General features: G+C 37.6%; 1 protein-coding gene across 5 annotated transcripts in view; it reads right to left on the reverse strand.

Moving 5' to 3' along the window:
• Positions 1–23,141, reverse strand: part of LOC131432494 (serine/threonine-protein kinase Pak) — a 121,557-nt gene that overhangs the window by 52,140 nt on the left and 46,276 nt on the right. The window contains exon 1 of one of the 5 annotated variants that reach the window (XM_058598806.1): positions 9,076–10,146. The exons of the other annotated variants lie outside the window; for them this stretch is intronic. The gene's annotated coding sequence lies outside the window, so the exon portion shown is untranslated. Of the gene's footprint in view, positions 1–9,075; positions 10,147–23,141 lie in introns of those variants that run through there. 5 annotated transcript variants of the gene reach the window in all.

Here is a 23,141-nt window from a genome sequence, read left to right on the forward strand (position 1 = left end):
TTTTCATCTCATCATAAATAATTGTCGTTCTAAGTAAAATACGTCTTATGAATTAGAGTAACTGGAGGAAGTATAGGAAAAATATCATACTGTGTTCCAAGAGTGTAATTGGTTGGCTCTGAAGATTTGGATAAAATTGGCAAGAAATAGAACATTGGATGCAAACTGCAGTATTAATAAAATCGGAAAAGAACATAAACTAAGTAATTATCGATTGCTTTCCATTTGCAAGGGATGGAAAGCCTTTCTGTAATGTTTGAATCCATTTGATGCAAAAATTGCATAGAGGCGGGGCTAATCGCATCGATGATGCGTCATCGGAATTCGATTGAGTTTTCTCAGAGTTCTGGTCTAAAGTTGTTTGTATGTATAAACAAAACACTAGGAAACCACTGCCAGACAGTAGGACATGAGATCGGTTTCTGTGAGTAAAAATTTCTATTTCATGAGTATGTTTTTAATAAGTAACCATGTGTTTAATGTCGAATTCTATAAATTGGCCGATAAATAAATAAATTGCTGCGGATCATGATAGCAAAGCAAAGTCCTGGCATTACATTCCTTTTGTGGAATTTGGCCTATCTGTTTTAACAGACTTCGCAGCCGATTCTTAGTGTACAGAATTATTGCATGGCTAGTACTATGGATCCTACTGACACTAAGAATTCTTCCAGGTCGGGGCTCGAACATACGACAACTGGCTTGTAAGACCAGCGCCCTATGCATTGGACCGCCAACCCGGGACGATCATGATAGTATATGACTAAATAAGTTTTTATCACAAAATCAAATTCAAAAATATGTTTTAATCCACCTAGTGGTGTAATGATTTACATGGTATCTCATATATTTACATGGTATTCTATTCAAAATGTTTCTCTTCCATTTTTGAAAAAACCAAGGAAACCACCACTAAACATGTGCGTTAACTAGTATAAAATACATAATGAAACAATGCTTTACCCGTGTAGGTCATCCCTAAGAAAACGAAGTGGGTACATTATTATATATACTTCCAGCATCGGAATCCGAGAACCGGTATAATCGAAGTCGGTTCGTACGGCCACCAACTAACATGAGGTACAAACTATACTAGTTTTTATTTAAATTTGGTTTGCAAAAATTTTTTGCCTTCGTACTCTAAGCGACGGCTTGAATTTTTGTTGAATCCGAAAACATACAGTAATTTTTGGTAGGACCATAAGACCTATTATTTGACCCAGCGGTTCTGCAAACTCTGAAAAAGTTTGTGAGATCCATTTTTGAGCATATGACTCGTTATCCATTGCCGCATCGGTGGTATCGTTGTTGGTTTCCGTTTTTTCTTCGTTTTCCTTGCAATTCGTGGTCTTGGGTTTGTTGAAAGTTGCTGTAGACGCGCCTTGTCGTACATTAATGGCAGTTGCTGGTTGGTTTTATGGTGAAACAGGAGTACTGTGCTCACTAGTTTCCGTTGTTGAGCGATGGCCCTTGTTTTTGTTTGAAGTCTTTTTCGCAGTTTCAGTGCAAGGATTGCCGTAGTGTGCAGGTTGTTCACAAAACTGACATGCAACCAGTTGATTTTTATACGTAATCAGCGTTTTACATGGATGTATCCCGTCTTGATCACAAATGATGTAAGATGGAATTGCTTTACGTAGTTGCATACGTACCATTCGCACGCCATTCCGGATTCCCGGAAAAAAATTCCACCATACTTCCCTTTCGTTGGAAAGAACTTCACCGTACTGCGACATACTTTCCCGAACGAACTGATCGCTGGCCTGCGGGGGAAAGTCATGTACGCGTACTTCTATGGCATTGTCCACCATGTACACAGGGATTTTATATTTAACATTGTCATGATCAACACGGTGTACCCCGTTATTTATCGAAGCAAATGCAATTGCATATTTTTCACGTTTGAACAAACTGTACACACAGTTTGACGCCTTGTTGAATTGAATCTCACTTACATCATTAACGTTTAGATGCATTCGTTCTTTAAGCAAGATTTCAATTTCGGTTGCTGCTGGTCTAATTTTACAGCGCTTGAAATCAATACAAATTGAATTTGGTCTTGTAGGCCAAGTTTCAGGCTTTGTTAAATCGTATTTGCCCATTTCGTACACTCTATTGTTCACTACACTGTATTGTCTTTGTTTCTATCGTCTCGGCCGTGAGCAATTTTCGACTGTGTCGGATGAGATGCGAGCACGAACTGATTATATGGAGTTGTAAGGCCTTTCAAAATTCAAATTACGTCCTTCCTTTGCTCAGGCATGGCATGACCGATTTCAACAAACGTAGGTTCAAATGAAAGGTCTTCCAAATTTAATCTGGATCCGACTGCCGGTTCCGGAATTATAGGGTAAAGTGTATTAAAAAATTTATACTGTCGCAAAAACCGGCGATACAAAAAACGTAAAAAAAACTTCTAAACTGGCCTTGAGACTACTCCAATCGTTAGTCATTATCAGTAGACAACCAAACCGATTTCGACTATCCTGGTTCCCGGTTTCCGATTCCGGAAGTACCGGAAATAGTGTTCATATATTACAAAATAGAAAGATCTGAAGATCTATCATTACTCTCAACTTTTATATTTGTCTTTCTTATATGTAATATATAACTTATATATAACGTCAAAGCTCACAGAACAGCTCAATCGGGGTTAATTTACAATTCGAGCTGAGCAATGTTCAAAAGGTCTTATATGGAGTCATAGTTATAATTTTTTGTTATAGGAATGGAATGAGGATCGATAGTGGCAGTTTGAAAAATCAAAAGTATATTCTAGGAGGAGAATTTCAAACTCACGCTGGTATGGCGATTTGCGGTGTCAATATACTAGCCATGCAATGATTCTGTACGCTAAAAATCGACTGCGTCTTTTGAAACATAAAGGTCAAATTCCAGAAAAGGAATGCCAAGACTTCGCTTCAGGTATGGTAATTCAAGGATTATTAACATTACGTGAAAAATTGGCTAATCCTTTGAAGGGTTGAAGCAACAATTTGAGCTACAGAAAACGAATCAAAAATTGAAAAACTTTTTTAAGACCCTCAGTGAATGATTGTCGACCGAAGCAGAACTTAAAATCAACTGCGGCTCGTCGCTTTGAAGTATAGTCCGTACTACTAGGAGTAACAATTCATCTTAACCACAGGTCGGGCGGTGATGTTTGAGGACTCTATTAGCTATTAGTTAAACTATGCGCTATGGAAACAGTTTTTGCAGCCACGGTCGAACCGTGGCGGGAAAAGATTGACAGGCTTCGCTGCAACAGCCTTGACCTGTTAGCTCTGCTCTGGTTAAGTTTTCAACAATCGCATATTTCGCCGGCCGTAAAGTAGTTGACCAGTTCCGTCCGTTCGTGTGTCAGAGCGCGGCAACGACAGCGGTAGCACAGTTCGGTCCGACCGAACATCAAAAAGTGACTTTGCAATGGCGGGCATACCATGCGGCTCAGGCAACATCCTTATGAAATCGGACCGTAGATATTTCACCGTTCGATCGCAGCATTGCCTACAATCTTTGACGTGTTTCAACTCTTTGGGAAGTACCGCGGCAAAAAATAAAACTAGCAAAAGCATCGGTACTATTAGGTTTTCACAAATGTGTTAATCTTGCTACTCGTGTGCGGTGTTATTTCGTGGAAAAAGACAAACAAGGTTTGGTCGATTTGATTTAAATTTAGATGGATGAAGCTCAGATTTAATGTATGAATTACAAAACTGAAAGTAATTTATTTGTATTTTCACATTCACAGTAAATTATGTCAGTTAATCTGGTTTGGAGTTAGTGGATGACCAGAATACGGAAAATATTTGTAACTTTTTCGTGTACCTTACTGCGTTGGGACAACATACTGATCACCAAAACTTGACGGAATTTGGGTAAGACTTGAAGAATAAACTAATCTTGATCTTTCGTATCATTTCGTAATAAGTGGTGTGGATCGTTTTACGTTTTTTCCTTCCAATGATCACGTGATTGGCAAAAATTTCCCCGAGTAAGCGAGACGAGGGTTTGGGTCTGCGTGATTATGTTGACTTGTGAGATATTGATAAGTATCTTAAATCAACAGTTGCGTTATTTGGTTTAAAGACTTGATAAATCGGACGTCAATTTACACACGCAAACTTTTTCGCAGTTTCCTTTTCGACATGATTTAGCGTGATCAAACAGATTTAGCCAAATGACTTTATTGTTATGAAAGTACATTGAGACATCATCCTTAATAACCGACTCGTCGAGTTGCGCGAATTTTGTTAGACAATCAATTACAGCCGGAGCAAAAAAAAAGCAAAGGCACTTACAGGAGCACTCATAACAAATTGCATATAACCGAAGTAAGGTGTTTTAATCAACCAACAGACAGAATTGAGATTTTTAGTTCAACTGCGAACTGTACTGGAAAACTTGAACCACAAGTCCCGTGTAAGAAAATATCTACGAAATAAATCTTGCATTTTCCGCACGATGTCCGGGAGTGCCGATCAGGTTCGGTTTCAAATATTTGAACTACTGTTAATCGCAGATTGGTAACCGGATCGTGGGGAACGTGTCCATGTTTTTTTTTGCATACTCACCATGATGACAGAGTCCGCCAGTGCGGGCGCGACGGGCATTTATACAGAATGTCATGTTTGATTGGAAACGTGAACGTTATTACATTGCAGAGAAAATGTGTATGTAAGGTTCCAAACCAAACGATATCTGGACTATCCAGTCAGGATTGTGCAACACAGCCTTAAGCGATTGAAGTCGGGGAGTCCTTCAGTTGATTGCGATATCGAATTAAGCCACGAAACTGATCCAGTTTCGATGTTATGAAATGTGGGTGTTGACGGCTTGGTACAAATACGTAATAAACGAAGTGTTGTGCAGAAAAAATAGTCACGCCTGTTGATTTTTAAAGCCTTTCAGGATTAAGGGTCCCGGGTGAAGAGCTAGCGAAACACGTTAATGCGATAAATGAATTAGGCTAAAACGTATTTTCCTGTTTTTACTATCATGCGAAACATCAATTACAAAGAAGCGAAAAAAAAACTTCAACATCGAATCAGTCTGTTAAGTAGACAAATTCTTCGAGCGATTAATTGTTTATTCAAGACAAAGGTGCAATCGGTATATTTCGCTTGTTGACAACGTTGAATTACAAATTTTTTACAAACTATCGTAACTACAATAATTAGTGATTCGTTAAGCATGAATCTACCACGAGTTTCTGTTTCCGCCGTTGCTTCGACGAATGCATTATTTGGAAAGACTTTTTGCACAAGTAGAATCGTAGCACTAACCATTAAATGTACACATATTAATTTGGCTGCGAAGTCTGTATTATAAAAGTCGGAAAAAAGACGGGTGGGTTATGCTAGAAACATAAATGGAGGACGAGAATACGAATAAAGCTGATCTCTTCTAAATGCCCGGGTTGGCGGATCAATACATAGGGCGCTGAACTTACAAGCCAGTTGTCCTATTTTCGAGCCCCGACCTGGAAGGATTCTTAGTGTCAGTAGGATCGTAGTACCAGTCACGTAATGATTCTGTTCGCTATGAATCGGCTGTAAAATCAGTTGAAACAGAAAGGTCAAACTTCACAAAAGGAATGTAATGCCAAGACTTTACTTTTACACTTCCGAATATAAATAATGGTAATATTGATTAAGTAAATTTGCAACTTCTACTACTTAGTTTCCAGAATAGTAACGGTGCATCTATACTAAGGTATGACTTTTTGACGACAAACCTATTCTATCACACTAACAACGTTAAACAAATGAGAACAACAATGTTAAAACTGTTTTTTTTTGGATTTACATACTCAGTGGAGGAAAACATCGCATAGTTCTTTGGGAACGTGTAAATGTTTCTAAAAAGAATCGATTTGAGAAATTTATGCGATATTTACAATCGCATTTGTTTAAGTACACCAGAACTTTGATTCCTAATTAACCTGAATTAAGAAATTGAAATTAGTTAAAAAATCTATCTAGTTCCAGAACCCAAGTTCCGATTTCAATTTTAGTATGCATGAATTCGGTACTTGAATTCTGGAATTGAATTCTGAATCTGAATGAATTTAGGAAATAAACTCTGAAACTGAATCCAGGAAGTAAATTTTGAAACTGAATTCGGAAATAAAATTGTGGCTCAGAAGTTAATTCAAATTCTGGTTCGAAGTTCAAGATCTAATATTTCGTTGCAGAATACAGATTTAGAATTCTAATCTTACTTTTTGTTCTGTGTACGACTTCCGAACTTAAATAATGGCACTAAATTCCGTTTCAAGATCTAGTCAAGAAACCAGTTTAGGATTCAATTGCAGAGTCTTAGTTTTAACTTTTGAATCTATAGAGCTAAATTCCGAAATTGAATTCTGAAATAAAATCAAAACCTTAAATTAAGTTCAGAACCAAGTGGACCAAATCCATGTTCTGAATTCAGTATTAGAATTCAGTTCCTGAATTTAACTTTAGGATTTATTTTAGTTTGACCCACTTTGTAAAAATATTTCGAAATTTCTAAATTAGTTTGTTTATGGGGGGTCTGATTGGTAAACGACTGGACAATGCGCAATTCAGGCCCCAATGTGGTTCATAGCCTCTTGTCCAGTACTCTCCCAAATCCTTTGCCGTTGTCTATCACCAATAGCTAAGGAATTCGTAGGGCCTTACCAAGCGGGATTTACTGGAGCCCGCGCCACTACGGATCACATATTCGCGATAAGACAAGTACTCCAGAAGTGTCGTGAATACAACGTACCCACGCATCACCTATTCATTGACTTCAAAGCGGCATACGACACAATCGATCGAGAATGCCTGGAAGGTGTGATTCCAGGAAGGTGTGATTCGATCTTCCGAAAGCCCGTACAATTTTTTGGCTTCGCTGACGAAATTGATATTGTAACACGTAACCTTGAGAAGATGACGGAAACCTACATCGGACTGAAAGCTGAAGCTAGGCGTATCGGACTGGCCATAAATGCGTCGAAAACAAAATACACGAGAGGAAGAGGCTCTAGAGAAGAAACACTACGCCTCCCACAACGAATATTGATAGATGGTAACGATATCGAGGTGGTTGATGAGTTCGTGTATTTGGGCTCACTGGTGACCGCCGATAATGACACCAGCAGAGAAAAGTACGCTAACACACGAAATTGACCATCTACAAAACGCTCATTAGACCGGTTGTTCTCTATGGCCACGAGACCTGGACTATGCTGGCAGAGGACCAACGCGCCCTCAGTGTTTTCGAAAGAAAGGTGCTGAGGACCATCTATGGCGGAGTGCAGATGGAAGACGGAACGTGGAGACGGCGTATGAATCACGAATAGCAACAGCTGCTAGGAGAACCACCCATCGTACGGACAGCTAAAATCGGACGTCTACGATGGGCTGTGCATGTCATAAAGATGTCGGACGACAGCCCAGTGAAAATGGTTCTTGAATCTAATCCGACTGGTACAAGAAGAAGAGAAGCGCAGCGAGCAAGGTGGATCGATCAAGTGGAGGGTGATCTCAGCAGCATCCGTGCCTTACGTGGCTGGCGACGAGCAGCCATGGACCGAGTTATGTGGAGACGTATTCTTGATACAGCAAAGGACACCCCAGGCCTACAGCTGTTAGGTAAGGTAAGTAATGGGAGGTCTGAGGTATCTATTCACATTGGCAAAGGGGTCAGCTGCTCAAAATAGTTTGGGAGCCCCTGGTTTATATTATCAGCATCTACATCGCTAAAATTACAACTATCAACAATTTTAATAACGATTGGGAGGTCTTTCACTCTCAATGTTGATATTTCGGGTAAGCGATTTTTAAAAATTCTTACCCGTACTCAACTCGAACCCGAGAATAATTTTTTTTAAACCCGAACTCAACCCGTACTCGATAAAAAATCGAAATCATTACCCGTATCCTACCCGAACCTCTAAAAAACAACTTTGGTAGTAAAATTTTTGAACCCCAACCTAACCCGTACCCGTTTAATAAATAAAATTGCACTCGCAACCGCCTCGAACCCGACATTTTATTTTCTGAATTCGAACCCGACCCCATGCTGTCGGGTTCGGATTCGGTTCGTGTTTCGGACACAAATACAAATACATACAAGAAAAACTACTGACCTGTTTAGGCACAATTAGTTTAAGATACTGAATATTATGAGGATTCTTAAGATTACACATTTTTTAGATCGATAAAATAGGCTAACACGGCGATAAAACGTTCAAAAACCTCGAATTCTTATTCTCACTGATGAGATGCTCTACCAACTAAACCACTCTGGTATGTGTACAAACTCCAAAAACCAACCCAAAGAAATAGCACTGAACACGATACATGATACTCTGTACGAACGGTTAAAGTTCTTTTTATATCACCATTCAAATTTAGAAATATAACTAATGTTTTAATAGTTTTGCTATCGCGGGCTCTTACGAGAGGAGTAGAACCGAGCGAACTGCAGATTTTTAGATCATACGAACTTGTTCTGTATTTCTATGCCTTCACAGTTCAATCTAAACAAGATTACGCTATTCGATTTATTTAGTTATGGCAAATGCCCCTGCTTTAAATCGAGATGCATTTGCTCCTTAAGCAAAGTCTTAAATTATTGTATCGTAGTTTGCTACCAGTGCCATAAAATTTCATTTCATTTCATTCAAGTGAAATCGACTAAACACAGCCGATCAGTTGACTAAACTTCATACTCAGAACAAACACCACTCAGTTGCATTGTCAATTGAAACTCAGTTTCGGATTATGGGTTGGTGAATGAAATTACCAATGAAATTTTGAAATAGAAAATTATAACGAAACAAAAAATGATTTCGACCGATCTGTAATGATTCAAATAATTGTTACAGTGTTCATGTTTGACTATTTGCTAGCATGTACTATTAAAGAAAATCAATAACCAACTTAAAATGCTTGTAAATAAACACCACTAACATCATATTTTAAGAGTTAAATTGTTTTATTTGCTGATAGGTTTTTTTTTCCAAATGACATAAATTTCACTGATTCTACACACAAAGTAAATTGTATAATTTGAACAGTAAACGAAAAGACATAAAAATACCTGGAGTCGATCCGTTCCAATGTTATCCCACGAATATTATCTTCCACCGTGGTTCCACTTGTGCTAAAACCAGTATATTAAAAAAAAACAACACACACCTCCGTCAACAATTACTCCGGCCTCAACCACCTTTATGTTTCGCTATAAATCATAATCGCACCTATATCGGTCAAACGTACTCGGAACCTGTCCGTGCAGTTAGGCCGTAATGAATGACCAGATCAACAGTTGCGCGCGGCTGAATCCCTTCCCGGTTGCACACGGAGAAAATCGACACCTGAACGACACGCATTCACGTAACATATGCACTTTATCTCATCTCGACTCGCACGGCTCCCATCACACTGACACACTTGAGGGCTTCTTCAATTTTTTTTTTGCCGCGTGATCCGCGATCGCCACTTGGCTGAGAACCGATCTACCATGCCGCACTCACCTGGGCATCTCGTAATAGCTAGGTAATGGGTTTTACGATATCACGCAGAAACTTTAACGACCTCACGATTGTCCATCACTTGTGAATCAATTCACGATTGCTGGAACGAATCGAGCAACGCAGCTTTCCTGAGGATCTACCGAAAAATTGGACACATCCAGTCCAAAACGCACCGAAACCGAAACTAACAGCTCACCAGCAAAAGTGCTTATGTTTCGCCCTCCTCCTTGGGCGCGATCTCCAGCCAGCCAGTCTCCGACTTCTCCGACACCGAAAAGCTGTGCGAGCCTCCCAAGCGAGCGTTGAAAACGACGTCCCCGGTGGTGGCGGCGGTAGGCGACCTGAACCGTTCAATAAGCACCGCGACGTCGAAGCAATAATAAAACATCGGTCGGGTGGCCAACGGAGCCGATTACGGAGAAGAATCGGCGAGACTAAGCGAGAGAGTGCTGTGAGATGCGGGGTCCATATTCATTCATGGTAAGAAAAGTACGACCCTCAGAGTTTTAAAGGCTGTCACCGAAGTGCTTGGGTTTCAGCCTAAAGAGTTGCTTCGGCTATGCGTAGGAGACAGTGATGGTAGCATGTTTTTGGAAATATGTCACTAATGCCAGTGTATAAAATAGGACGTTTTTTTCCATTATGAAGGAGTAAAAAATGGCAAAAATTGGTATCAATAAAATGAAACTTTTACTGGTATAGAATAGAATAATCTAAAAATAAAATTCGAAATAAGTATCAGTTTCAAGGTGTTTCTATTTACGAGGCATATTCGAAAAGTAAGGGGTTTTTTGTTCTACAAAAATCATATGCCATAACATTGATTAACACATTTAGTTATCTATAAATTTGCTACACAATCGTTGATCACTTTAAAGCATTTTTTTCGCATCGTTACACTAACTTTCTTAACCCCTATGCATAGAGCCTCACCGCTTGCAAATTGAACCAGTTTTCAACGATAAGAAGATTGTAGTTCGTTCAAAGGAAGGAAATTTATCAGACAGGACACAAATCGTCAGCCGATGATAAGATCGCAGTTTTTGTTTCACCAGAGAAATAAATAAATTGGCGGAAATTCTTTACTGTACGCACAAGATAGGCAAATGACTATCGAATTTACACAACACCTGAAATAGATATACGAGTTTTGCACGTACAGATATAAAGAATGTGGTTCCAAAAAAGGCTATCTCTAAGTTTCACAAAGCTTTAGCACCTCAAAAAAGTCCCTAAGCAAAATTTGAGCCATGGGAGGGGATCCGCACAGCGGTCAAAGATAACCGATATCCGATATCGAAAAATCATCGATCGAATCTCCGAAATGGATAAAATTTGTTTGATGTCAGATGTCTTATAAATGCGTAGCACGTCGAGATTTCGTGTCATCTCGAACCAAATTTCTGTTGAAAAGTTTTGACTCTGGAACTAGGAAATTTCGATATACATTTAAAAACAGTCAGGAAGGCTGGGAGCGGAACAAAAACGAATCTCAGGAACCATCAGAAGGACGCAAAAGTGAAGTTAATATTGCAGAAAAGATCAGATCTTTCGGTACGTATTGTGGCTAGAAAAATAAAAATGTTTTCAACTTCCATGCATATTATCAAACACTGGCAAGGTATGAAGTCGTTAAATGTGAAAACAGCACCGAATCGTAATGATAAACAGAACGTGACGGCTAATACATGGTCTCGCAAGTTGTCTCGCGAATACTTGGAGAACACAGGAAGACTTTGAGCAACTTCCGGGAATGTCTTTTTATACTGCCATGCAACGGAACGACGTGAAGGAGCTTTTGAGGATGAAAAAAGGGTCAAGTTTCCCAAAAGATATTTGATTTGGCAGGTGATATGCAGTTGTGGTCGAGCAAGTCAAAGCTTCATCGCAACCGGTACGGTAAACAAAGAAATATAGTGAGAAATGCTTAAAGAGACGGTTGTTACCATTCCTACGCTGCTCTCTCGCTATTCCGACCTGTTTTGGCATCGTATCACTACAGCAGATGTTTTGGAATGGTGTAAAGCGAATCGAGTTCATGTTGTACCGAAAGAGGCGAATTGGGCTCTCGTGAAGAGAGAACTCTCTCAATACAAACAACAAGTTATAACCTGTGTTGGTTATTGCCAAAAAAATTGACAGAAGCTGCTATATTGCTATCTATATTATATACAACATTTTCAATCCATTCTACCATGCTACAAGAACTCGAGTCTCTCAATGCATGAACCGCGAGAGAATTTTTCTACATTTCTTCGTTCCACTAATACTCTGAGTATTGCACGGCCCTTAAAAAAATTTACAGTCTGATAATGATCGTTGCTGTGTGGAATTTCCCAAGAGAGAAGCGCAAGTTGACAATTATCGCAGAAAATCTAATCGATGATTCAACTTGATGATTCTCATACTAGGTTGCAATATTTCAAAACCCTTGTGTGGAGCATTCACATATATTTTCATAGACACAACTTATTCAAAGGTTATATGCACATAGTTAGAATAAGCGGCAATAGTAAAATGATTCTATCGCAATTATCAACTGCCTGTATAGAATCGGATCGCGAAACTAGAATAAGCGACCGTTTGTTGCTTCAGAGAGGATCCCCACAGCAGCGTGCTAACCTTTGATTCTCAGAAATGTCATCGAGAGAAATTCGCTCTCGCACTGGTGTCTATTCTATGTTAAATCAGCCATGCCAGGTTTTTGTTGCGATGATATCCGTCTCTCTTTGATGGGACTGATTCAATCGTGTGAAGAGTTGCTGGTGAGCGTTTTTTGATACGATAAAAGCCATCCTTGGCTATAATCATAGAAAATTTCGAGTATTTCGAAATGGACAAAAGCAGCAGAATCGGCTTCAGAGAAGTCTACATAGACTCTGATGGCTGAAGTGAACTCAAAAGTTCGTAGTTTCTTCACGCAGCCCACTTAAATAGCCGGGCACCAGTAATGGATTTTTAATTGAGATAATTTTATCGTGAACAATCTTTAGCCACCGGGCGGGTCCCCTACCCGTGGTTCGATTTTACTCAAATTTTCTATAGGTTTTTTGAAGTGTCAAAGCTTTTGGGCACTACTTTCGGTTTGTAAATCTAGATTTTCAAAAATTTTCCATTTTCTAGTGCTTGAAATTTATGAATTCGAAATTTCCTTCTTGAAGTCAGACGTCTTAGAAAATCATGAGATGTCGAGATTTAGTGTTATCTTGAAAATAAAATCGACTGGAAGCCTAGCAAAGTTCATGAGTTGTAAGAATAAAAATCATATATGTAACAGAAGAAAATAAGTAAATGATAATGGGATACTTTGATAGTATATTTAGAGTGTCACTTTTGATATGGAGTTGAGTTTTTAAAAATGCCATATTTTAGGAAAAATATTGGATTATTTTCGGGGAAGTTCTCAAGTAATAATGAAACAAAATATATTCTACACGTTTCCACCTGACAAACGATAGAGAAAGACAAATCGTCGAGCATGTTCAAGTGCAGAAATTTTGATCAATCGTTTTCAATGAAATTTTTTCGGGTATTTATGAAACACAATGTTTACTATAAAAAAAATTATCCATTGTTCATCAATACTTTTTTCGGTAAGGTTATAAATCTGTGAGTCGTGTCTCGTGTTTATTACGGTGAATTTTGAAGTATTTCGTAAGAATGAAAGAAATTTTATCCGTGCTGTGGAGGTCATGGTCATTACGCTAATAGCCGAATAATACAATTGTTTAAATATCGTATTGAAATTGCTTTTAAATAATTTTCTTAGTTGAGCTTTCCTGATTGATTTATGAACCTCAGAATGGAATTTCCAGAATAACTGGATGATTTCATTAACTAAAAAGCTTTGGTGTATCTATCATACAATAAAAAATAAATAATTTTATTTGCATTTGGTGGAAATACAAGGATCGCGATTGGACGAAAACAATTTTTTCGGATAAATCAACCTTTTGTGGCGTGCGTTCAAATAAATCGTGCCTGGTTGAGAAACAGTACCGCTTCTGTTTTGTGATGTACCAATTAGCATTTAAATTCCAATTTTAAGTTATTCCAATTTCATTCAGTACAATTGATCAAGTAGTAGTAGTTCAAATAAAATAATATTGAATAAACTTCATCAGAATCAGATAAGATCAATGCTTATGATATTATTCTATTCTGAATGCTAGAATATCAAATAACTGAAAATTCGTCGTCTATAAATATTTTGTTCTTTTTTTTCCTTTATGGGCTACTCTGGCCGAGGGGGGTGGTTACAACGATTCGCACTTTACATATCGGACGAACTAGGCTATGGTGCCCAAATGAACACTAGTAACGAAGGAGGAAACTCTCCAGCATGTAACCCAAGCGACAGATTCCTTTACGGTTATCAATTTACAACGAAAGATACGAATATCTTCTATTGCAAGTTCGCCAGAGAATTTGTCACTTGGGCAGGAAGTGTGTGCTTCACCTTGTAATCAGTCAATCATTGAGTCGTGCGTCTGTATCGTATTGGTATTTTGTCATCCTATCAACTGCTTCTGTGTCTTAAATGTCCTCGTCGATGAAACTTTGGAAAATTTCGCATTGTATCCGCTTCGGTCTTGGCCCTGCTTTCCTATATAGTCTTTTATGTCTGAAGCGGTACTTACGATTATTACTTTAAAGTTCCTAAATCAATGTAGATATGTTTGGTCTACTATCAAATCTAATCTATTCTGATTGTTTCTATCTTTGTCGATGTTACGTTACGTTTCCTTTTGCCCCATTGCATTGCTTTTTACTATACCGGAGAAACCTGTTAATATCACAAGTTGATAGATTATCAAGAATAAAGGAATAATAATAAGATTGATAATAATAATAATTACAATAATCTCATTTAGTTTTAGTTTTTAGTCTCATTTAATTTAATTTAGTGTTTTTTATCATGAAAATAAAATAAAATAAAATCAGATGTGAGTGATTTCGTTAAATTATATAATGTAAGGGTGCGCATTTAACACTAGATTGCCCAGGAAAGTCACACTATGTACACAATGGATGGATTTCTTAAAATTCTGTGATCTTTATTTAACTCTCAATTTAACGCTATAAACACTAAGGTACTCTGCACTAGCTTTCAGTTATTCTGTCACAGTTTTTTGACTTTCTTTCTTTCAATCATTTTGACTGCTTTTGAGTAATTTAGATCTATACTAAGTTTTGGGCCTTCTAGTGTTGAGCACGCATCCAGGAAACAAGAACTACATGTATTTCGTGATGAAATACTAGGTGTGATTGTATGAAATGGTCCACGTGAACCGCTCTCTTTCAGAAACACACATCTCACACTCTTAGTTAGAAGGTGACATCTGTGTCCAAGTTTGAGAAATCTAAGTACAGTCAAATCTATCCCGATTTGAGAGTGTATTCACACCTGATCAATCAGTTTCGCCGTCATTGCAATTTGTAAACATTACCGATACCGAACCGGATCGGAAAGGTTTGAAAGTTCCTAAACGGTTCATAAGATATCAATTTACTCCTATTCCTAATAACACTAATCCTCCATTTTGAATTTAATTCACCAAATTCAGGACGAATATGATATATTAACATTAATCCCAACTGGATCAAGATAATTCAAATTGGTGACCAATTCCAGGCATAAGAATGCTCGAAACCACCTAATGACCTATTGTCAATTTCAAGCAGCATTAGTCCTGTTCACTACGTGATCGATCCAGATAACATAATAATTTTCATCTTTTACATTTATAAGCGAACGATCGATCTCGGTATGGTCCGACTTTGTCAATACGGAGTATAAATTGACTCCCACCCCCATCCGCCAAAGGGGGGTACGCGCACTGTAGCTCATCATCCAAAGCATAGGGGTCGTCTATAAATATTTTGTTCTTGCATTGATATTACAATGAAAGAAAATTATCATTTTAGATTTTCTTTTTTTAGATCAGATTTTATCAAAACATCGAAAAGTTTTAATTGAAAAAAAAACATTGTTTTAATTAAAAAGCTCCGATACACGTATCTAATATTTTATTATATAGAAACTGAAAATAAATTTGTAGCCGAATTGGTGTACGGTTTATAAAAGAATGTTTTATATACACTCATAGATTAATGCGTGACTATACTAAGTAGCAGAGCTCAGATTACTTGGTATATTAAAGAAACAAGAGTAACACTACACTAGATTGATTTCAAACTTTGAATTTGTTATATGGCACTTTATCAAATGAATGTTAATTTTTCTAACATGACCACAAAAAATCATAGTAGCTGCCTTAATACCTGTAGAAGGAAAATAAACGAGTCAAACTATTTTCTTAAACAATTAGGTTGCAGAACAATTTTAACATGACAGTTTATAGAGAAAAAAACCTTTCACGCGTTTCAGTTTACTAAAAGTTTGAGCTAAAAAGTTCACTATTCAAAAATTTTACAACGACAGTATGATCCTCTCCTCTCTCTCAGCAAGTACCATAGCTAGCAATGCTGCTGATCGGCGTGATCAATTTCGTGGAGTAGCGGAAAGTGCAAACAACATAACTAATCTCTGTCTATCTCTCGCTCTCTTGGATTGTCGTAGTAAATCTATAGCGGAACGAGGACCGGAGTGCGGTTTCGGTTATGGCATGGCACGGCTCAAGCGTGACGCAGACGGTCGGTGCGAGGGTGAGGGATCATTTCGCATTCGCGCATGGTTTCAAATTGTCTCTTGCACACAACAGACTTGACGTCCGACACCGCAGCAGGGGTCATAAATCATAGGATCTGCTGCTGAACGTGCCGAGGACCCCCTCGACAGTCAAACGTTTTGCAGCTAGGGGTTGAAGCGACAAAAGAAAAAAAAAGAGAAATTATGTAGGTATGGACGAGTGCTGCCCCGCGTGAAGCCTTCCCGATTACTGGCGCGTAAAAGACTTGACGGGAAAAGTGCTAAAGCGACCCGAACGTGCTTTCGCGAAGCTGGTACAAATGTGATCTATGCTTCATCGCGGAATGGCAGTCGGCTGTTACCACCAAAGACGCCTTATGGAACGTGCTAGAGAATTTTTCCTGTCTTTTAGTTGTCGAGTCGACGAGGCGGTCTTCGACCAATGAAGGCAATTGCATTGAACTCGAATAAGACCTCCGGCGACAAACGGACATAGGCGTGAAAAGACATCGCATTGCATTTGACGGCTCATTAGGGTGATGGCAGGGCCTGACCCCGTTGTGTATATCAATTGTAGCAATACAATTAATGTAGCTAGAGGCGGTGCGATTTGTGTGTGAATTATCTAGGAACATTTAACTACCGGTACAGTATTAACCAGTTTACATATGTTCGATTGTCGATTAGAAAGGATAGGCAAGTACTCAATATGCAGGAGAGGACTGCATTACAAATAATAACAAAATATGCATCTCTGTTTATGTATAAAAATGACGTGAATTCTATTATGTCTACCCGGTGAGAGATAGACAGAAAATAAGGGTCAATGTCTGCGCATGGTGGGCAATATTTGCAGCCTGAATCAATATTCAGGGCCAAATTAAAGAAGAGCACCGTTTGGTATTTCTCAATGTACATGTACGAGAGCTTTGCTTCTGAGATGGAGTTGTCCATCTCTTCCAATGTCACCCTTATGCCAGCCAAGGGATTTTCGCAAAATGGCGGAAAACAAAAGAGCTTATATCTGTTATTATTTTTCCCTGATCTCAGTTCCGGTTCTGGAACTAAAGAGTGATATGTACTAAAATGAAAATAATGTGCATTCATTTTTCTTAGAGATGGCTTGATCGATTATCATATTATACACAGATAAAAATTTTTGTGAATTTACATCTATTTTCATGCACATATTTGGAGCAGGTAATTAAACATAAAATTACTTTACAATTATGTACGTTTCAATATAATTTAGTCGCAAAATAAGTGTTAATTTAATGATACAGTTATATTCATTTAGTTTTGCATCGATGAAGGTTTTCAATCAAAATTTCGATTTAACCCATGTCTATTCAATGTTACTATTGATTTACATCTCGTGTAAATTTCATTATTTCTTTCTGTGTCCTTCCTTCTACAGCTGAAGTCTGAAGTACTCATTTAATCTGACAATGAAATCTGGGTATTATTGTGGTGAACTAAAATCGTCCGCTTCCCTTTTCACTGTTTCACCCCATTCTCACACAGAAAGGTTATACAATCACTTTGAAACCAAACTTTGGATATGATACCTTGAGGGACGATTGTCATATACCATTCGAATCAGTTCGTCGAAACAAGAAAACGTGACAAAGTATTGCACTTGGTTTTTTTTCGTATGGTTGAATCGAATCTCCCAAACTTAGATACAAAGACTTTAGGTTGCCATGCCACATAGAAATACAGGTGGATGGTTGGCTGAACCAAACTACGCAAACTTAAACTCCGACGAAAGAGAATAAGGCTGTTGTTAAATTTTATCCTGATTCGAATTCCGGTTTTGAAACCACAGACAAAAAATCCAAATGATGCGCATTAATTTTACTCAAAGATGACTTGACCGATTATTACCTTAGTCGCACCTTCGGATCCGAATTTAGAAGGTGAGAAAAAAAAAATTTCAAATTCAAGGCTGTGTTTTTATAAACAACTTTTTGAAAAGGAAAGAATTTTTTAAAACTGATCATTAAATTCCTCTAGTTTGCAGATCTTGTCAGTTACTTTAGCTATACTGGTTCCGGTTTCGTTTCCGAAAACCCCGGAAGTAGTTGTATAAAATTTAGAAACGGTATTCACATAAACTGGTACAGAATTTTATCCCTTTTTGATTACCAGTTCCGCAATAACACCTAAAAATACCAATCCATATTAGTAACGGCGCTGAAAAAGAGATACTATTTTTTAAAAGAGAACCGAAACTATTCAAATTAGTAGGTCTTGTTAGTTTTCGTTCAAACAAACTCATTTCAACTTAGTTCACTTTTTATATGACAAATTAAGAACTGGCTCAGTGCGAGAAGGTGTTCATTATTTGGTCTAGTAGATCATAATAGGAAGTCTTAGATTGAATACTCATTTATGATGCGTTGGTAGTTTCCTTAATGTGCGTTTTCACTAAAAGTATTTGATATTTGTGTTCAATGGGTTGAATAATCCGTTCTTCCGGTATGTTCTCACAACAATGGAACCAAAACTCCCAGTGTCCTCCTGGAATTCGTGGATTGTTTCTGGAGTGCGACTGATGTGTAGACGCGTGGAGTTCGCGCACTCATCGTATTCTTGTGTAGATATTTGTCCGTTGACAACTCTAGGACACCGTTTTAATTTTAAACAGGAGTGAATGCATCCTTTCTGTATTGACCTTAATAGGGTTTAGCAAATTGTTTGGCATCCCTCATGGAGTGCCGAATTTACTTCTGCTCATACATACTGCGAATCGTCGAGCATTTTTCCGGGAATGCAGAATGGTGTCGCTTTTGTAAAATCTCCAAAATCCTCCCGGGGGTTGGAGGTTTTATTAACTGTGCATCCTTTCGGGGATGCAGAACGATTTGTTTCTTTATGTTTTGTGCTGTTTTTCCATCTCACCCACTTCACAATTCCTTTTCCATGTTCCTTTTATCCTTCTCTTCTCATAAGAAAAATGATGAGAAGTCACGGCTAGGTACAAATTTTCAAATAACTTGGGGAACGTGCCACTTGAGCCAATTAGTTCTGATTCCTGATTCCATGGAATTTGCGGATTGTTCCTGGGGTGCGACTAATGAGTAGTCGCGTGGAGTCGGTAGCCACTAGTCGTAATTTGTGGATATATTTGTGCGTGGACAACTCTAGAACACCGTTTTTACTTTTAAAGTAACGCGTACAAATATCTTTCAGACTGAAATAAATATCTATTTGAAATTCGCTGATTGTATTCAGGAACAACTTAATAGTTTTGCATCGCGTTAGGCGTAATTGTTAGATTAATGGTTGAAGCGGCCCATCGACCGAATACTTAATGTTAGGTGCAAAAGTAGTTATTTGAACTGCTACGCAATGCTGAATCGAAGACGAAACTTTAGCACAAATTAATTCATAAAAATCCCTAAATACTTTTAATCTGATTATTTTGAAGTAAAATTAATCAGTTATTGTGCTATATTCAAATTAACTTATTTCAAACGTTTTTTCGATAATGATTTACCTTTTGCAAAAATAAATTGTCTCGGAACTGAAAACTTGCATATGAATCAATCAATCCACATCCGTGTGAAAAAAAATGCTGCGAAAAACTTTGACATTCACTTAAAACAAAAAACAACAATAAATAAAAATGCTATATCTCAAGCAGCTCTCTTGTCGGCATCATCGCATTATAAACCATTCACCTAACATAAGAAAAGTATGCAAGTGCGCTCCTGACAAATGATTGCAGTTCACGCTTACCCGATCATCACGTCGACGCGAGTACTGTTCCGCTGTTTACAAAACCATAACGAAAATAAGATTGTTAATTTGCTCCATCGACTCCAACGCGTTAACCAGTCGATTGAAGTCATTTCGAAGTGTAACCATAACACGATCTGAAACCGCTGGATTCCACACGGCACCCCGTTTTGAACACTGCCACAACTAGGAAAAGGGATCGCAACAGGCCCCGCTGTCCGTGTTTGGCTGCCCTGCACTGTACTGTGCGGTGTGACTCCTCGGAATCAATTTGTTTGTTTTGATTTGAATACCACTTTGCTTGCTTGTTTGTTTATAAAAAACACATCGTTCATTTTGCTTATTTTTTCGTTTTCATCAAGTGGAAAACAAACCTGTTGATTGAAGTTCAGGTTTTATTTCCCATCGTCATAATAGCAAATCGAGGCGGATCAACAGATCTACAGTATCATTCGTGTTTTGGTTGAACTTTAGAAGGGTTATGTTGAAGTTTAGTTCAGCGAGGAGCGGGAAAATCGAAGATGAAATGAATGGTTTTGCGATGTGAAAGAATCGTGCTCGATCATTTCGAATTATGATAACTTATTAAAGGAATTACGTCATTTGGCTTTCCTACAAAAAGGTTACAAGCAAATTTTATTTTGCACAAAAGCTAAGCACTACCACTCAATCTAGTCACTCATTTTTCTTGTTTGCTCTCTGATCGCTCTTCTCGAACGAGTATATTTGTGCACAGTTATTCTGGATCAAAAGTATCAAATACCATAACCATAACACGAATTTTACTTTGAAACGATGTTTCGTGTAAGGAAAAACATCATTTCCATACTATTTCAATGGCTTTGAAACATTTGCATTGAAAGCAGTGTTGGTGATTGCCGAAATTTTGACATAAGCTGCTCGATATTTATCAATATCAAAATAAAAAAAATAAATGAAAAAATAAAAAAAATTAAAATAAAAAAAAATATTAAAAAAAAATATTAAAAAAAAATAAAAATAAAATATTGTATACAATATTTTCAATCCGGTAGAAGATGCTACAAGAACTCGAGTCTCTCAATGCATGAACCGCGAGAGAATTTTTCTACATTTCTTCGCTTCACTTCATACTCTGAGTATTTCACGGCCCTTAAAAAAATTACAGTCTGATAATGATTAGTGCTATGTGGAATTTACCAAGAGAGACTTGATGATTCTCATACTAGGTTGCAATATTTCAAAACGCTTGTGTGGAGCATTCCTATACATTTTCATAGACACAACTTATACAAAGGTTATATGCACATAGTTAGAATAAGCGGCAATAGTAAAATGACAATTATCCACTGCCCATACAGAATCGGATCGCGAAACGAGAATAAACGACCGTTTGTTGCTTCAGAGAGAATCACCACAGCAGCGAGCTAACCTTTGATTCTCAGACTGGTCATCGAGATAAATTTGCTTCCGCACTGGTGTCTATTCTATGTTAAATGAACCATGCCGGTTTTTTGTGGCTGCGATGATATCCGTCTCTCTTTGATGGCACTGATTGAATCGTGTGAAGAGTTGCTAGTGAGCGTTCTTTTATACGATAAAAGCCATCCTTGATTGAAAGTTCATGTTGTCGAACTATTCCTGACATTTGAGATGAAAATAATTTTTGGACATTCACGAGACTTGAGAAGAGAAATTTATAAAGGATATATCGCATTATCAATCTGAAGAAAAGATCTCATTGCAGTATTCTCAAATAATAATCAGGCATAATATTCAAGAACAAAATTGCTAGCAATAGGGTCAAAGTAAACTAATGTTTCTTCACTAATTAACAGGGTCTGAGTTCAGTTTTTGCAATGACTGAGCGGAAATATATATTGGAGAAGCCAAGCGAAAGAAAAACTAACAGAAAAGATGAATTTTTGGAAAAAGATACGCTCAAAGACAGGACTCGAACCTGCGTTCTTATGCATTTCGTGCATACGCGCTACCATTTCGCCACTCTGATCTTGTTTTAGCCACTCCAAAACTCGAAACAGACATAGTAGCAACGTACATCGAACATGGTCTACATCCTGGCCGTCACCCGACCGATACCTTACATCCAAACATCTTCTCTGTCCATCAAACACTAGTCCTCTCGCTTTATACCTATTTCTCCGATCAAGCATTGAGTAGGAGAGTGTATTTATAATCGCTTGTCACCTTCTTAATGGTGCCAGTCGCTGGCTGGACATCCTATTTCTCCGATCAAGCATTGAGTGTTTAGTATAATATTTATGATAGAATAATAAACTTTTACACCTGATACACTGATGGTAAATACAAGTAGTTTTCGAAATACGTATCTGTGATGTGACGTCTATTATACATGTTTTAAAAGTGTTGTGATATACATACTGAATGAGAGCTCGGCGCACAGGCCCAAGATTTCTACTACGTTTCATTATAGTAAATTATAAAAGACAAAATCCCTGAAGTAATAAATTGTTTCTATTGATTTTATAGACAAAAAACTTTAAACGTGTTCTTCTCGAAATCAGGTTTTGAAAGTCCGTGTCCATCGTCAATAAAAAGCTACTGCACCATTTTCTTTCAAATTTTGCACACACTTTGTACACGTTTACAACGTTTTCCTTTTCGTTGATTGTTACTTTGGGGAGGTTTAACAGCTACAAAATGGCGGATTTTTTAGCGAAAAATTCAAAAAAATAAGAAAATCAAACAGAAACGTTGGGGTCTAGAAAAAACATTTGTTCACTTCTGATTAGTCTGCGTTGGGATACCGCAAATCATGATTTTTAAAAAGCGTCCTCAAAAAAACCGCTTCGCCGACATATTTCTAAATATTTTTCAACGAAAAAATTACAAAATGTTGTTCAAATGATGCTTCTTATCATGCAAAACATTGGAATTTATTTTGTTTAATTTATAATTCTGGAAAAAATTAGCGAAAATGATGATTTTTTTTTTATAGTTTAGACCCTACCCCCTAACCCGATCAGATGGGAATAACATAATTATAACAACTGATGTAATTTATTTCAGAAATATTTTGTAACAAATTTTGAAATATTTCTGGCAGGTAAGCTGTTAAAATAACAAAAATCAAAGCAAAAAAGACTCTAGCGGGAACAAAATCGTAACAGATTTTTAAACGTTTGTATCACAATTATGATTGAATTTGATATAACTACAGAAGTCCGAAAGCAGGAATTTATAACAATAGTTGTAATAAATTAGAAAGCAAAT

Source organism: Malaya genurostris, chromosome 2, assembly GCF_030247185.1.
Source record: "Malaya genurostris strain Urasoe2022 chromosome 2, Malgen_1.1, whole genome shotgun sequence".
Classification (NCBI taxonomy): domain Eukaryota; kingdom Metazoa; phylum Arthropoda; class Insecta; order Diptera; family Culicidae; genus Malaya; species Malaya genurostris.